Source organism: Salvelinus namaycush, chromosome 18 (genome assembly GCF_016432855.1).
Source record: "Salvelinus namaycush isolate Seneca chromosome 18, SaNama_1.0, whole genome shotgun sequence".
Taxonomy (NCBI): Eukaryota; Metazoa; Chordata; class Actinopteri; order Salmoniformes; family Salmonidae; genus Salvelinus; species Salvelinus namaycush.
Genome location: NC_052324.1, coordinates 7,381,436 through 7,388,951, shown reverse-complemented (window position 1 = coordinate 7,388,951; position 7,516 = coordinate 7,381,436).

Sequence of the window (7,516 nt, the reverse complement as noted above, 5' to 3'; positions counted from 1 at the left end):
AGTGTCTTTGAACGGGGTATGGTGATACGTGCCAGGCGCACCTACTACTTTTGAGTGTGTCAAGAACTGCAATGCTGCTGGGTTTTTCACACTCAACAGTTTCCTGTGTGTATCAATAATGGTTCACCACCCAAAGGACATCCAGCCAACTTGACACAACTGTGGGAAGCATTGGAGTCGACAGGGGCCAGCATTCCTGTGGAATACTTTCAACACCTTGTAGAGTCCACGCCCCGATGAATTGAGGCTGTTGGGAGGACAAAAGGGGGTGCAACTAAATATTAGTATTTTGTACACTCAGTGTATAATGCATTGTATACAGCAATTTCTTTGCATTGAATTTCATTCCATTTCCTGAACAAAGGCAGTCCCTATGTGCTTCAGTTCCATACCTGTGAAACAGTGACAGAAATGAATAATGACCACAGTGGAAAAACATGAAGAGGCAGAGTCAAAAGCCTGATAGGGACAAATTGCTCAGGCAAATAGGATTAGGCACTGGTCAGATCCTAGCCAAATCCACTGTGACCCAGTCAATCACCAGAATGGCCATAATGTGAAACACATTTAAATATCAACAGTACTGCCTCAACAGCATATCATTTGAGTAGCACTTGATATACATCATCAATATTCGGTCTGGTTGGCAGAGAGCGGCAGAAAGAAATAGAGAGGAGCTGCTTCAGTCGGGAGTTGCACATGTGTGTCTGGGCAGCAGCAACACAGGTAGTCTAAACCTTAGCTAACCACCGAATACTAAAATATCCACACAAGCCACTAGCCAGGACCCATGTATCAGGTAAAGGATGATAAATAATATTTAAGGATTTAAGAGCATTGAAAATCACAATCGCTTTGAGCAGCTGCACCCTGAAAAATCTGTGCACAACCCTGGTCTGGACTGATGTAAAATTCACCAAAGTCAACAAATTTCACATCTGACAGAGGAAATCAGAACACTTTACATAGATATTTTGTATTTCAGGACTAAGTCTAACCCATACACTGACATTCTCTGTCATTAATCCTACATTTATCCACCAGCTATTGTACAAGGAAGTCATTTTGACCAAAGTTTACCTCATGAACGCCAATGATTTATCGCCATCCAGTGGTTTTGATGGGAACCTCAGTCTGTTCCCATCTCCATGTCAATGCAGCTGTGGACACTGCTATATCAAAGATGGTTTAGTAAGAAGATATGTAGAAACTGTTTTTAGGACGTCATACCAAGCATCATATATATATTTGATTTTACATTTCAATATCCCTTTAAGTATTACAAGAATATATATAACAATTATTATAATTATAGTACCCGCAACAGTGAAGAGGCGACTCTGAGATGCTGGCCTTCTAGGCAGAGTTGCAAAGAAAAAGCCATATCTCAGACTGGTCAATAAGGCACCGGGGCCTCCCACTCCTCTTTCTATTCTGGTTAGAGCCAGTTTGCGCTGTTCTGTGAAGGGAGTAGCACACAGCGTCCAACTACAATAGTCATTTACAACATTAACAATGTCTACACTGTGTTTCTGATCAATTTGATGTTATTTTAATGGACAAAAAAATTGTATTTCTTTCAAAACAAGAACATTTCTAAGTGACCCCAAACCTTTGAATGGTAGTGTACGTGTTCGTTAGAGTCTCACCTTTTCACATTTTAGTGTGTAGCCCAAACTGTTCGGATGTTAAAGACGGAAGTTGGCAGATCTGCTGTACTGACTGCAGACAAGTCCCAAGATGCTTGTGGGGGTCGTAGAGCAAGACCAATGTGTCTCATCTTTCCACAGATAATAGTTTGTAGGCCAAACCATTCTGAGTCAAACCATCCAGTCATGAGCTGCCTGCCAGTCATGAGCTGCCCGCCAGTCATGAGCTGCCCTCCAGTCATGAGCTGCCCTCCAGTCATGAGCTGCCCTCCAGTCATGAGCTGCCCTCCAGTCATGAGCTGCCCGCCAGTCATGAGCTGCCCTCCAGTCATGAGCTGCCCTCCAGTCATGAGCTGCCCTCCAGTCATGAGCTGCCCTCCAGTCATGAGCTGCCCTCCAGTCATGAGCTGCCCTCCAGTCCGGAGCTGCCCCTCAGTCCGGAGCTTCCACTCAGTCCATTCTGATGCTACAGACAATTTTTTGAGAATACCGATTTTCGGGTTGTCTCATGGTTTGACAAACACAAGCTTGGAGATCCGTGACAGGAGGTCCGTCACCCCGGTGGGTGAGCCTCTCCTGCAGGTTAGCGGTCACATCCACTTCAATGTCCTTCACATGACAAACCTCCACCAGCCGAGACACCTACAGAGACGATGTATTATGATTTGTGTTGACCAAGGCCCTTCTCCCCGGATTGCGCAGTTTGGCCGGGTGGCCAGGTCTAGGAAGTGTCTTGGTGGTTCCAAAACGTCTTCCTTTAAGAATGGAGGCCACTGTGTTCTTGGTGACCTTTAATGCTGCAGGAATGTGCCTCAACACAATCCTCTCTTGGCGCTCTACGGACAATTCCTTCGACCACATGGCTTGGTTTTTGCTGACATGCACTGTCAACTATGGGACCTTATATAGACCGGTGTGTGCCTTTCCAAATCATGTCCAATCAATTGAATTTACCACAGGTGGACTCAAATCAAGGTATAGAATCATCTCAAGGATGATTCATGGAAACAGAATGCCCCTGAGCTCAATTTCCAGTCTCATGGCAAAGTGTCTGAATACCTATGTAAAATGAGATTTAGCAGACTAGGATTGATAATGTCAAAAGCCGCACTGAAGTCTAACAAAACAGCTCCCACAATCTTATCAATTTCTCTGTCAAGTCATATGTAAGTGCGTGTAGAAATATTTTTGCGAGGACTATCTGGGAGTGGTCTGAGTGGGGAGGAGACAACATAATTAGCATTTGTCACCAGGCAGGCAAACAGCTCTTACACAGAACAGGCTTTATCATATTCACAATTGCATGGTATTATTTCCAACCTCATTTTGTGATTATATCAAAGGAAAATCATGTATTTGATTGCACTGGGCCTTATACAATGTCATCAGTGTAGAATTTCCTATTATGCTTAAAGAAGCTCTGCTTTTCTTTCTGGTAAAACTGAGGTTATAGTGCGCATCGAGTTGTATACTTCAACATGGACTTTTAACACCTCACCTGTAAAACAAAGAGGAACATATTTCACTTATTTTTTAACACAATTTGTGCTGTTTGAATACAATGTCCCTTGAACAGAGTGAAATGGAATTGACCCAAGTGGCCATAATTACAGCCATACCTTGTAGGTATTCAATCTGCTCAGTGTGGTCGTTCATAAACATTTCCAGATGTAGAGAACAGGTCGTTATCCTTGGTCCCATACCGTGACGTACAAAGTAGACAGATAAGATAAGGAATCATAGAATGCTGCTACCAGTTATGGGTGGGTGTGGTCTAAGACTGTCATTATATCCTGTTCCTACTAGTCTTGCCATTGTCAAACATACATACATTCATTCACTTGCATTTATTTGAAATATGATTGCCATGGAGAATATTGATGAAGTTTCAGCAGTACCAAGATATATTGAAGAAGCATTGAAGAACAACAGCCTGACCACAGCTGCAGGCAAGATTCAAGATTATTTGAAGAAGTTTAATAATGTGGAGCTGAATATTGCTGTCACAGGAGAGACAGGCTCCGGTAAATCTACCTTTGTCAATGCGTTCAGAGGCATGAAGTATAATGATGACGGCGCTGCTCCAACTGGTGTGGTGGAAACCACCATGGAGGCAAAGGCTTACCCCCACCCAAAATACCCAAATATGATAGTTTGGGATCTCCCTGGTATTGGCACCGCTAACTTCAAACCAGAAGAGTACCTTCAGAAAGTTGAATTCGATCGTTTTGATTTCTTCATCATAGTCTCATCAGAGCAATTCAGAGCCAATGACATTACTCTGGCCAAGGAGATCCAGAAGATGAAGAAGAAGTTCTACTTTGTTCGCTCCAAGATTGATAACGACATGAAGGCTGAGGAGAGAAAAGAGACGTTTGACCAGGATAAGACACTGGAAACAATCAGACAATACTGCATCAAAGGTTTGTCTACACACTGACTATGTACAGTATGCACAGTACCAGTAAAAAGTTTGGACACCTATATAGTCAAGGGGTTTTCTTTATTTTTACTATTTTCTACATTGTAGAATAATGGTGAAGACATCAAAACTATGAAATAACACATATGGAATCATGTAGTGAACAAAAAAGTGTTAAATCAAAATATATTTTCAATTTGAGATTCTTCAAAGTAGCCACCCTTTGCCTTGATAACAACTTTGCACACTCTTGGCATTCTCTCAAACTGCTTCATGAGGTAGTCACCTGGAATGCATTTCAACTAACAGGTGTGCCTTGTTAAATGTATATTTGTGGAATTTCTTTCCTTCTTAAATCACACATGCAAGATACCAAATTAAAGCTACACTTGTTGTGAATCCAGCCAACATGTCAGATTTCAAATAGGCTTTTCAGTGAAAGCAAACAATGCTATTATCTGAGGATAGCACCATAGTAAACAAAGAGAGAGAAGCATATTTCAACCCTGCAGGCGCGACACAAAACGCAGAAATAAAAATATAATTCATGCCTTACCTTTGACGAGCTTCTTTTGTTGGCACTCCAATATGTCCCATAAACATCAGAAATGGTCCTTTTGTTTGATTAATTCCGTCGATATATATCCAAAATGTCCATTTCTTTGGCGCGTTTGATCCAGAAAAACACCAGTTCCAACTTGCGCAACGTGACTACAAAATATCTCAAAAGTAAATAATCGATAAAATTGAAGACAGGATGATCTGTGTTCAATACAGGAGGAAAACAAACTGTAGCTAGCTTTATGGTCAAGCGCCTCTATCTAACAGTACACTTCAAGGTACCCTCGTTCTGGATGGCCGTACTTCTTCATTACACAAAGGAAAAACCTCAACCAATTTCTAAAGACTGTTGACATCCAGTGGAAGAAGTTACGACATGGTCGGTCAATGTGGAAAATTTCAAGAACTTTGAAAGTTTCTTCAGGTGCAGTCGCAAGAAACGTCAAGCGCTATGATGAAATTGGCTCTCATGAGGACTGCCAAAGGAAAGTAAGACCCAAAATTATCTCTGCTGCAGAGAAGTTTATTAGAGTTACCAGCCTCAGAAATTGACACCCAAATAAATGCTTCACAGAGTTCAAGATACAGACACATTTCAACAACTGTTCAGAAGAGACTGCGTGAATCAGGACTTCATGGTTGAATTGCTGCAAAGAAACCACTACTAAAGGACACCAATAATAAGAAGTGGCTTGCTTGGGCCAAGAAACACGAGCAATGGACATTAGACCGGTGGAAATCTGTGCTTTGGTCTGATGAGTCCAAATTTGAGATTTTTGGTTCCAACCGCCGTGTCTTTTTGGGATGCAGAGTAGGTGAACGGATGGTTTCTACATGTCTAGTTCCCACCATGAAGGATGGAGGAGGAGGTGTGATGGTGTGGAGGCGCTTTGCTGACGACACTGTCTGTGATTTATTTAGAATTCAAGGCACACTTAAAACTTCGTTGGGCTAGGCATCCCGCTAGCGGGACAACTTCCAGTGAAACTCGAGGGCGCGCAATTCAAATAAATAATCATAAAATGATGGATATTAAACATTTATGTACATACAAGTGTCTTATATTGGTTGAAAGCTTAAATTATTGTTAATATAACTGCACTGTCCGATCTACAGTAGGCTTTATAGCGAAAGCATGCCATTGTTTGAGGACGGCGCCCCACATCAAAATATTTTCCCACCGGCACAGGTTTCATAAATTCCCAAATAGCGATTAAAAATTCACTTACTTTTTGAAAATCTTCCTCTGATTTGTCATCCAAAGGGTCCCAGCTATAACATGTAGTGTCGTTTTGTTAGATAAAATCCTTCTTTATATCCCAAAAAGTCTGTTTAGTTGGCACCATCGAGAAATCCACTCGTTCAACATACAAAGATAGGAAAACGAAATTCTACCCCTAAACTTTGTTTCAACAAGTCAAAATACATTTCTATTTAATTCTCAGATACCCTAAAATGTAATTAAACTGTAATATTTCAAACGGAAAGAAGTATGTTCAATAAGAAAACGATATTAGCAGGTGTGTGTGTCCTCTTCGTCGGCATGCATACACGAATTTCCAAGTCTGTGTCCCTGTAGTAAAACGTATATTTCTTATTCGTTTTGTAAGAAACAAGCCTGAAACGTTGAACAAAGACTACTAACACCCAGTGGAAGCCATAGGAATTGCATACTGGGGGATAGATGACAATTTTTCACTATACGTTATATTGGAAGAACATGGGCTCTCAATTATTTTTTATTTTCGGTCGGTTTTTCTTTGGATTTTCTCCGACCATATCTATTGTGTTATAATCTCCTACATTATTTTAACATTTCTACAAACTTCAACGTGTCTTCTTTCCAATGGTACTAATTATATGCATATCCTGGCTTCAGGGCCTGAGCAACAGGCAGTTTACTTTGGGCACGTCAGTCAGGCGGAAATTGAGAAAAAAGGACCCTAGCCCTAACAAAATTAACCAGCATGGCTACCACAGTATTCTGCAGCGATACGCCATCCCATCTGGTTTGCACTTAGTTGGACTATCATTTGTTTTACAACAGGACAATGACCCAACACACCTCCAGGCTGTCTATTTGCCAAGAAGGAGAGTGAATTAAAATGGCACCCGAGCAGACGGCAGACATTTATGTGCCCCCAACCGATTGTGTTTTTTTGTTTGTTTATCTGCGTTGTTTTTTCTATTTTTGTACATAATGTTTCCGTTACCATTTCTTATGACCAAAAATAACTTCTAGACATCAGGACTGCGATTACTCACCACGGACTAGCAGAATCCTTTTTCTTCTTTCACGACTCTGACGAGCCCGAGGATGCACGGCTCCCTCGGGAACAGGCCCCGACCCCAGTGATCTGCGGGAAGAGGAGGCAGAGAAAGAGAGGCCGGAGGGCGGGCTGCCTTCTGAGGAGTAGGCAGCGATCGAATAAACACCCACTCCCCACAATTCTGCTCGCAAACATGCAACCTTTGGACAATAAATGGACGAGTTATTGGGAAGATTAAACTACCAACAGGACAACTGGGTGTTTTGCAAATGTTGAACTTATAATATTGCTATTAATACTTGAAAAGCTAAGACAAAGTCCAAGTATATAGATTTGATGATATTCTTGCAGAAAAATGTAATGTGAATGTCTCTTTCACGATTTGCCCAAATGTACCTAGGTGAGACTAAATGTCATGTAGTTGGCTCATACTTCAAGTTATCCGTCTGAAACGTTGCACATACACTGCTGCCATCTTGTGGATACCATCGGAATTACAAACAGAGTGATGGCTTGACGTGTGACCTTCCTGTTGCATTTCAAAGATGGTGGTAGAAAAAAAAGAGGTTTTTTCCCTTTGTATTTTCTTCTACCAGGTCTATTGTGTCTAAAGT